The sequence below is a fragment of the Pteropus alecto genome, unplaced genomic scaffold, assembly GCF_000325575.1.
Source record: "Pteropus alecto unplaced genomic scaffold, ASM32557v1 scaffold20, whole genome shotgun sequence".
Classification (NCBI taxonomy): Eukaryota; Metazoa; Chordata; class Mammalia; order Chiroptera; family Pteropodidae; genus Pteropus; species Pteropus alecto.
The window spans coordinates 26,340,160-26,350,399 of record NW_006436298.1 but is presented as its reverse complement, the minus strand read 5'-3'; the positions used below and the strand labels follow the sequence as shown (position 1 = coordinate 26,350,399).

The window sequence follows — 10,240 nt, the reverse complement described above, 5'->3', positions numbered from 1 at the left end:
GCACATTGTTATGCTAAGTCCAGTGAATCACATTTCTCACTATCCACATCTTGTGCGTTGCCCTTCTGCATGAACTTGGTCATGTGACTGGCTTATGCAAACGGAAGAAGCACATACACATTGGGACTCGCCCTCATGAAATACTGCTGCCACCAGGTGACGAAGCTCACTTAAGGACCATATGGAAAGGACCATTAAGGAATATATGGACATATGCAGCCATTACATATGTCCTTGGCAAGCTGAGCTCCCAACACACTTTCTAGCTTAAAAAATACATGAGTGAGACCAGGGTAAAGCTATAAAAGAACCATTGAGACAACCCATGGAATTGTAAGAAATAATGTTTCGCTGCTTGAAAAACTGAATTAAAAGTAGAATTTTCAGTCTATTCCAAGTCAGCAATATAGAATTAATTTGGAAATTTGTACCAGAATTGGACAGCTCCTATAACACAAATTTAAAAGTTAGGGTATTGGCATTGGGACAAAGCAGTGGGTCGATGCTGGAGCCCTAGTAAGAAACTTGATGTTAGAGCTAAAAACATGTCTTGTAGCATTTAGGCAATGGCAAGACTGTTTCCTGAAGTATTTCGGAAAATAGAGAATATTCCTAATAATTCAATAATGAACTTGTACATCCGGCAAAGAATTCTAGGCAGAATGTTAAAAGTGCCAATTGTCTTCTTTTAGCTGTGTATGATAAAGACAAAGAAGAGCTAAAAAAGGAATTTCAATTTGTAAGATGAATTTAGAGAACATATAAAGAAGCCAGAAGTTCCTTGGTTGAAAAATAAAATTATTTTACACAGTCGGTCTCTCCAGCTGCACTGTATTCTCAAAGAAATATATGCTCCTAAAGTAATTATCATATTAGTGGTATGGCGGTCTGTAAGACTCTTTGTTAAGACCTCAAAAAGAGTTAAGGAGGTGCCTAATCAACTCTCTTAGCTGGAAAGAAAGACTTCAAAGAATCTTACAAGCATTGTCCTACAGCAGTAGCAGCCACAAATAGAGTCTGAAGTTAAAGAAAAAAAAAAGCTGTATTTAGAATAATTGGAGATGTGGCTTTAGGAGTATCAAGTGAACCTCAATCTGACTTAAAGAAAGATCACACATTTTTAAGAGAATTTATCAGCTTGAACTAAAAAGGACAGAGGCAGATTAAAAGGAAAAGTCTCTGACTCTCCAGTTCATTAAGGACAGTAAGTTGAGAAAGCTACTCAGCTGCAAATGCAGGTCATTTATAAGAAAGAAAGAAGAAAAGAAAGAAAGAAAGAAAGAGAGAGAGAGAGAGAGAGAAAGAGAAAGAAAAGGAAGGAAGGAAGGAAGGAAGGAAGGAAGGAAGGAAGGAAGGAAGGAAGGAAAGAAAGAAAGAAAGAAAGAAAGAAAGAAAGAAAGAAAGAAAGAAAGAAAGAAAGAAGAAAGAAAGAAAGAAAGAAAGAAAGAAAGAAAGAAAGAAAGAAAGAAAGAAAGAAAGAAAGAAAGAAAGAAAGAAAGAAAGAAAGAAAGAAAGAAAGAAAAGCTAGAACCAAGTTCATAAGGCAGGACCAAATTCACAGAGATGACAGTCAAGAGCAACAGAGAACAATATTTTAAAGAATGACTCCCCAGGAGCAGAACTGGACACTAATCAAGGAATATTCTCTGCCCCCAGAGTCCTAATAACTTGTTCCTGTCTGGCGTTTAGAATTGCTATGGTCCAATGACTTCTATATATATATATATTTTTTTTAGGTGAGGCAACCCTTGGTTGACCTCACACATTGCAAGGACTTTGTCAGCTTACAATCCCTTATTTTTTTATTTTTCACACCTACAGCACCTGGTCTTCCTAGGTGGTCTCCCATCCAAGTACTAACCAGGTCTGACCCTGCTTAGCTTCCGAGATCCAATGGGATTGGGCTTGTTCAGGGTAGCATGGCTGTAGACTCTTTCTTCTTCTTTTTGAATGGAAGTGTCTACTGCTGTTACCTCTTCTTAATTCACTAGTCTATGTTAAGTATGGAAGGGCAAATAACTTGTTTTTTTAGGCCATGAGTATTTGGATCAAGAGGAGCTCCACCCAAAATGCCTCATTCATACTCAGACCTGATTCTGTTTATGAGATCATGGGCTTCTTAATTGATGCTATGACTGGATGAAGCTATGAGTGTTTAGGAGGTGACTAGTGTATTTTGTGTATGAGAAAGAAATGAATCATTGAGGCCAGAGGTTGGAACGCTGTAGATTGTTACCAAAATGGAACCCAATGAATCACACCTTCCTGTAAAAAATACTCTTGTGAGATCCCTTCCCTTATGGGATTTGCTTTGCCAACGAGACATCAGCAATGTAATGCGAGCAGGGGCTTGATAAGCATTTGCACACTGGGGCTTGAGCTCTTGAAGCATTGCTGTCACCATGTGAGGAAGCCCAGTCTCACCTTTTGAAGTATAGAAGATACCACATAGTGAAACATCAAGCCATTTTAGAAATTTATGCTGAGGCCAGCCCCCTGGCCAATCTTCTAGTTGGGTGCAACAGTAGCATAAGTGAATCAGGTGAAGGCAGGAAAAGAATTACTCAAGTTAGGAACCAGTGTTAATTTTTCTGTAGCCTTTATCATTCTTAACAAATACTGAAAATTAGTAAACATTCAATTAGTACTGGCTAATTAATTCACTGACTTTTCCAAATCAACTGTTATTCTTCCAGGGATATTGTTTTCAATATTTTATATATCTCTCTATATAAATATATAGCATATTTAAATGTATTTAAAGTATGAATTTTGCTAGTTATCCTCAGGTTTCTGGAGCCACCAAAATAGAAATTTAATTTTGAATACTGATTTTACCTTCCGTTTTTGAGCATGTTATGATGTGGGAATAGAAGAAATTTGTTAAGAATTGTACAGCTTAAACCAAGTCTAAAATCACTGAAGCATGCATATTCATGTCTGGCGCTTGAGATATATAACTTAGAAGTCTGAATTTGTCCTGAATGATGCTGGGAGGGCAAGGAGTCTCAAGTTTAAATGCCATAGACTCTTACTATAACTACCAAGTTTTAGTAGTTTTTCTTGAATAAATGCTTCCAAATATGTTGTATTCCTTTAGTCAACTTCCAAAATCCTCAAATCATTGTTTTTGATAATTTTGTCCAGTTTTATCATTGCTTTTTGTAGAGAGGATTTGCTGAGTTCCTCAGTAAGCAATTCTGGAAGTCCTCCCCCCCTATTTCTTCTATTTTAAGAGTTCTTATTTACTGTCTTTTAATTAATTCCTAAGTGATCAATTATTATTCATTTACACAGATCTATCTCCATTACAATGTACATTATTATTCACCACCGTTTCCTTTCTTCATCTTCCCCTATCTTTAAGATGCTGTTCTGGTTCATTTGCTTTGTTTGTTTTGTTTATATAATTATTTTCTCAAGTATTTTCTTCAGAAGGTGTACATGAATGATATGCTCTATATCCACAGTCTTAGCAAACAAGAACTGTGTTACACATGGGTACATTATTTTCCAGGGAACTTTAACTTCTGTGAGTGATTGAGCATAAAGGCTAAGGATCTCATGCAAGCAAGTGAGCTTGCTCTGGGTCCCTTATGGAATCATGAGCAAGGAAAATTTTGCATCAAACCTGAAAAGAGACCAGCAAAAATCTGGTTACAGATCCAGTGATATCTTAGGAAGTAAGTTAAATTATATGTATGACAAAATTCTCTTTAATAAATCAAGATCCCAAGTTTATCAGCTTACGAGAGCAAGCCTAAACTCATGCTATATGCATTAAGAAAAGCCTAGATTAATAAATTGATATAAAAATTGGACTAGAATCAGTAAAAGTGCAGAAGCTCAGTTAGAAGTATATCCAATATTAACTCAAGGGGAGGCTATTTTATCCACAGCACTCAAAGATTTTTAAAGGAAGAAAATATCCGAGGAAGATGAGTTCATAGATAATTATAAAACATGAGAAATCTCAATGTCAGAAATACAGCCATCAGATTTTATAAAAGGAAAAATCTATCTCCAAAGAACTAGAGCAAATAGAAAAATCTGAAAGGATACTGAAAATAAGTACATTTAATTTCTAAAAAGATGTATTAAGTCATTAACTACATAAAATAATAATTGAAATTATGAAATAAGAGGAAGATTTGAAAAGTATCTTTAAAAATCTTTGATATAAAATATAGTAATTGAAATAAAAATTATTCCACATGGATTAACTATAGATGAGATATTGCTGAAGGGGTGTTAATAAATTAAAATAGAGATTTCAGACAGAGAAAAGGAAAGAAATGTGAAAGAAACACCATGAAGAACATGCATCATCATGCCAGACTTCTTCCCCAAACTTCAAACTTGTATATTCAACTGCCTCCTCAACATTTAAACTTGGACGCCTAATGGGCATTACAAACTCGATATGTCTAAATTGAACTGTTTCTTCCACCAAAAACTGCTATTCACCAGCTTTCTCATCTCAGTTGATGCCAATTCTATCCTCCAGTTACTTGGTCAATATTCTTGCTGTTATCTTGACTTCTACTTATTTCCATATCTTAAATTCCATATAGCAGGGGTCCCCAATCCCCATGCTGCTGATCAGTACTGGTCCATGGCCTGTTAGGAACCAGGCCGCAGAGCAGGAGGTGAGCGGCAGGCGAATGAGTGACACTTCATCTGTATTTGCAGCCAATCCCCAGCACTAGCATCACTGCTTCAGCTCCACCTCAGATCATCAGGCATTAGATTCTCATAGGAGCACTGGTCCCTGGTGCCATAAAGGTTGGGGAAAATTGCCATATAGTATCGACTTGTTGATTCTAGTTTCAAAATATATCTAATATCTGACCATTTCTCACAATCTTCCCTAATATCTCTTTGGTCTGAGCTGTCATTATCTTTCACCTGAGGTGACAGATTACTAAAAAAGTCTCTTAACTGGTCTTCCTGCAGAACCATTAGTGCACTATAGTCTAGTCTCAACAGAAGAAAAGTGTCTCTTTATAGAATAATTAATATTATGTCACTTGAGCCAAACTACTTTAGTTTTAGAATGCATAAGGGCAGAGTTGGGTGGGAGTTATGGAGGACCATGAGCCTGGCCACCTACAGTAGTTACAAACTCAAGTGCCAGTAGGAGACAGACTGACTGGAAACATAAATGTGTGTACTGGGAAGAGTTTAACACAACAGGAAGTGGTAAGGCCTGTGGCGAACAAGAAAGTAAATAACCAATGAAGAATATCAAACATATTACTCCAAGCTGTATTTCTTCGTAGGATGTAAGTCCTCATTTCCATTAAAAAGTACTAAGTGAACTAACCTACCACTGCTGTGTTTCTGTTGCAGTTTTTTGCGTTTTTTTTTTTGGCAGTTTTTTTTATTGCTTAAGATAATTTTTTAAGTGGGAGAGGCATTTGGATATCTAATATATGGTTCCAAAAAAAATTAACACTCCTGATTCTGTGCCTAATGTTCTAACTGAAAGAGTCACTTAGGTACTCTTAGCATCTACTCTTTTATTCTAAAAATAAATTCAGTGCTTAGGCTTGATCAGGCAACTTGATCCAAGTCCTTGTTGGCTTTAACTATGATTTTGCTTGTGTGCAACCCAGACTCTTGCAGGAAGAAAGTCTTGGAACTGACACATAGATCTCTTTCCATATGGTTTGCACATGCATTTTCTGCATGCATGGATAATTCAAGGGCATGAGAAAACATATGCAAACGCTATTGGGCATAAAAATTTAGACAATTCTTTGAAATGTTGATCTGTAAATGTTTAACACCTGCACAATACAGGATATGATAACATCTCACAAAACTACAAATCTTCCTTGGAAATATAAGTGGAAATAGTCAGCCTGTGAAAAGGAAAATAAATCTCATTCTTTCTGCAGAAGGGAAAATTTCTAAAAGATACCAATAGTTTGGCTCTGGGTAGAATACAGGCATCTTTAAAGTTCCCGTGTATTATAATATGCAATCAAGTTGAGAAATTCTGGCTAAGATTGTGGGTCAACATAGTTATTAACATGTTAAAAGCACAACAAAGAGACAAAAACTGAATTGACATGAATCTTTCAGAAAAGAGTACAATTAAAAAATAACTATGAAATTCAGACTATTCATATTTTAAATTTTAAATATAAAGCTTTTCTACTTTTATTCCTAATAAAAAGATTAAACTGTAGTTAAAATATTTAATGTGCTTAATGGAGGACATGAAAGGGAAGCAAAGGCAAGTCTTCCTTCTCACCAAACATTTAGTAATCTGCCTAAAGCACTGATAGAGCATTAAGAAAAGGAGATGATATAGGTGAGATGAGATGTGCAAACCAGAGAGAAACAGAGAGGCTGATTTCATTTGAACAAATTTCAGAGCAATATTTTAACCGTAGAGGCATCCTTTTCATTTAGGCTCATATCTATTTCATCCTTTTTCTTATATAAATGGTGATTATTTTTCTTAAGAAACTTTTTGTTTCTTTAAAATTCTTTCTTAGTATTCAGTCATGTTAATGTAAAATGCAACAAAATTTTGAACTAATCTCCTAGTTAATTCCTTGAATTAAAAAATACCAATAGCAATAGACAGGAGTTGTAGTAAATATTCCCCAGTGTTGTATAGTTACCTCTTCTAGGAACATTTAACATCTCATTCTTACTCTTAATCTACTAAAAAAAATCATTAGACTCAACATTTATGCTGGTGACAAATTACAAGAGTATCTTCAGGACACTCAATAGCCTTTTGCTGAAACTACAGTCAAGTTGCCAGTTTCCAGTGACATTCTCCAACAATTTGGCAAACCCTTTGAGTTACAAATCAGCAGGTTTAATCTCAAACATCTGTGGACATTTAAGTTCTCCGGAAAATTGGCAAAATTATCCTAAGGGATAAAAGACATTTGAGAGTTATATCAGTCATCCATCATCTCTCACAATCATTCCAGCAGAGCAACAGTTTTAGAAAATTGGTGCTGAGCTTGCTCTCTTGTCTTCTCATTCTTGCCAAACTGGCCTTTCTTCTCACTCTCAAGTGCCACATAAGGTGTTTTCATGGTGGAAATTGTTCACACAAGCACTTATCATGGCTGATTGATGGTCAATGCAAGACATGAAAAATGTGACCCCTCATCAGACATGTCACACAGCTGCCCTAAACCAAACTGAAAATGTGACAATAAGACAACTTGTAATGGGCAAATAAGAAAATAAATGGAGAAGGCATAAGAGAAAATTATGCCAAGTGAAGATGAATTGTTAAACTGTGAATTATTCAATTTTATTTTTTTGGCTTAACCTTACTGTGACATTTAGTCCAACATTTACCGCTAACTGTGCAGGGTTTATGCCAATTCCTCCTCTGTCAATGCACTAAACTAAAAAAAAAAAAAAAAAAAAATCATCCCATGAAAATGACCACTGAATAAATGGATAGTCAGTAAGTAATCGTACAAGAATCAGTCTGTAAACTGCTTTATAGTTTCCCTCTTGAAGTAGTATATTTAAGACCAACAGTTCTCAAAGTATGGTTTAGAGACCCTTATAAGCTCCCAAAACTTCTCAGGGAATACACAGGTCAAAACCATATTCATAATAATACTGAGATGTAATGTATCTATCCATTCTCATTCTCTCATAAAGAAATGGAAGATTTTTCCATAGGCTAAATAATATGTCCAAAATTACCTGAAAAGGCTATTAAAATAGTTCCCCCAATTCCAACTACATATCCGTGTGAGGCTGTATTTTCTTCACTGACTTTAACCAAAACAACAAATTACAACAGATTGAATACAAAAGCATATCTGAAAAATTAAGCTTTTTTCTATTAAGTCAGACATTAGAAAGATATGCAAAATGTAAAACAATGACATCGTTCTAGATTTTTTTTGTTTTTGAAAACATGGTTATTTTTTATAATAATATAATAGTTACATAAACATGTGTTGGGTATACTATTATGTAATTTAAAAAGACTGTTAAATATTTTTTAAATGACTCGACTTTTACTTTTAATTCAGTAAATATAAATAGATATAACCCACATAAATAAGAGCTTGAGGTCCTCAATAATTTTAATGCGTCCTGAGACAAAAGTTTTGAGATTTGCTGTTTTAGACTATCCTTAAATGTCATCAATTTTGTCAACATTCTGCATCATTTATGATTACTCTTTCTTAAAAAGATAATTCTGCACCTAGCACACAGATTTTGGTTTTTAATACCACTATCCAGTTAAAGCAACTGGGATTTGTTGAAGAAACGGTTAGTTCTAGAACTTGGGTAGGGAATATACAGGATAAGCCAGGATCATCTTGCAGTGCTAGAAAGAAAGGAATCGATAAAACAAACAGCAAAATAAACAGGAAAACAATGATGGAGGTATGTAAAAGGACACTAGGACCAATCGAAAGAGCTCCCACTGGCCAAAGGTGGAACAATCTGAGCAACAAAATAAAGTAGTATGAAATTATAATCCAAAGTACGGAATAAATATTTCATTTCACACTGATAAATAAAAACTTGACTAAATAAATAAGTGAAGAAAAGGCACAAAATCCTGTGCAGAAGAATTCAAACATTTTAGGTAGATACTCCTCCCTGAAGGTGATAGAACATAACTCCCCACACCTTAAGCGTGAACTTCCTTCCCAAGAGCATAGAAAGGGGGAAAAAAAGAGTAACTTTACAGTGGAGAAACCTGACAAACAATGCCTCAGCCAAGTGGCCCATGCAACCTACCATCAATGGTGATAAATTTTGTTGATAATATATATGTACCCTCGATATTATGTGATGAAATTGCACTTTACCTCCTAAAAACCCATAATCTCAATATAATCATGAGAAAAACATGAGAAAAAATTCCAATGAAGGGGCATTCTGCAAATAACTGACTAGTAGTCTTCGAAACTGCCAAAGTTATCAAAAACAAGAAAAGTCTGAGAAAATGATAGTCAAGAGGAACCTAGGGAGACATGGAAACTAAGTATAATGTGCTCTCCTGGATGAGATCTGGAAATGGAAAAAGGACATTAGGTAAAGAGTAAGGAAATCTGGAAAAAAAAAGGCTTCAGTTAATAATAATATATCCATATTGGTTCATTAGTTATAACAAAAGTATCAAATTTATGTAAAATGTTTATAATAGGGGGAATTAGGTACAGGGTTTATGGAAACTGTACTATTTGATCTATTTTTTTGTAAATCTAAAACTTTTCTGAAAAAATAAAGCTTATTTAAAAATAAGTTAATGTGAATATATTACATTTTTTGGTCAAGCTCTAAGATGACAAACAGAAGAAGAGAAATAATTATTGAGGAGACACTACATCGATGTTTCTCAAAATGTCATACCAGGAACTCCTGTATGAGAATTTGCCAAACGATAAACCAGGTTCTCGGAATCGTCCTAGCCAGGTCCTACTGAAACAGACTTTGGTGGAAGTAAGGCCCAAGAATTATCATTCGAACAAGTCTGAAATCCATTGATTAATGAGACATGATATATTATTGGTCACAAAAAATCCCTCTTGCACTTTTTTAATGTAGACTTCTTCCCATAGAGTATCTTATCTGAAAGTAACAAAAATAATCTGACCAAATAACAAAAAGCAACAGGTCAAACTAACAAAAGTCTCTTCAATGAACCTGAATAAATAATTTAGGCTTTATATATTTTAATTATTTGCAATCAGATTAATTATTATTGTTTTCAACAACATGACTCAGAGATTTCCAAAATGTATTTCTCTCAGTACTAACCTAATAGATAACTGATACATTTTATAGGTTAGGCAGAAATTTACTCATCCCTTATGTACCAAACTAGACAATCACCCTAAAATTAATCATGCTTCATCTTACTAAGCCTAAGAATACCTAGGGAAGAAGAATTAATTTCACCTAATTTTGATTCAATTTATAATATATAATGTGAGTAAAGAGTTGCTTCATCAAACCTTTAAAAGTTAGTTAATTTGCCTTCAGCACAGTAGTTTTTTATGAAAAAAAATATACATTAATAAATAAATAAAATTTTAAGAGGAAGTAAAACTTCATTATGATGGAATGATCAAGAAAAAGAAGGCATTACAAGAGTGGTTGAGGGAGATAATTAACAAAAAGAGAACAGGCCCCTTCCCTTCTAAGTCCTTCACAGTAATTCCTGAAATTTCTCATAACATCAATCCTTCATAGAGCATTCTCTAGGAAAGGCTATGTGGTT

General features: G+C 34.6%; 1 pseudogene; it reads right to left on the bottom strand.

Moving 5' to 3' along the window:
• Positions 1-1,812: 1,812 nt before the first annotated feature.
• LOC112480674 lies at positions 1,813-1,931 on the bottom strand (annotated as a pseudogene).
• Positions 1,932-10,240: the final 8,309 nt, after the last annotated feature.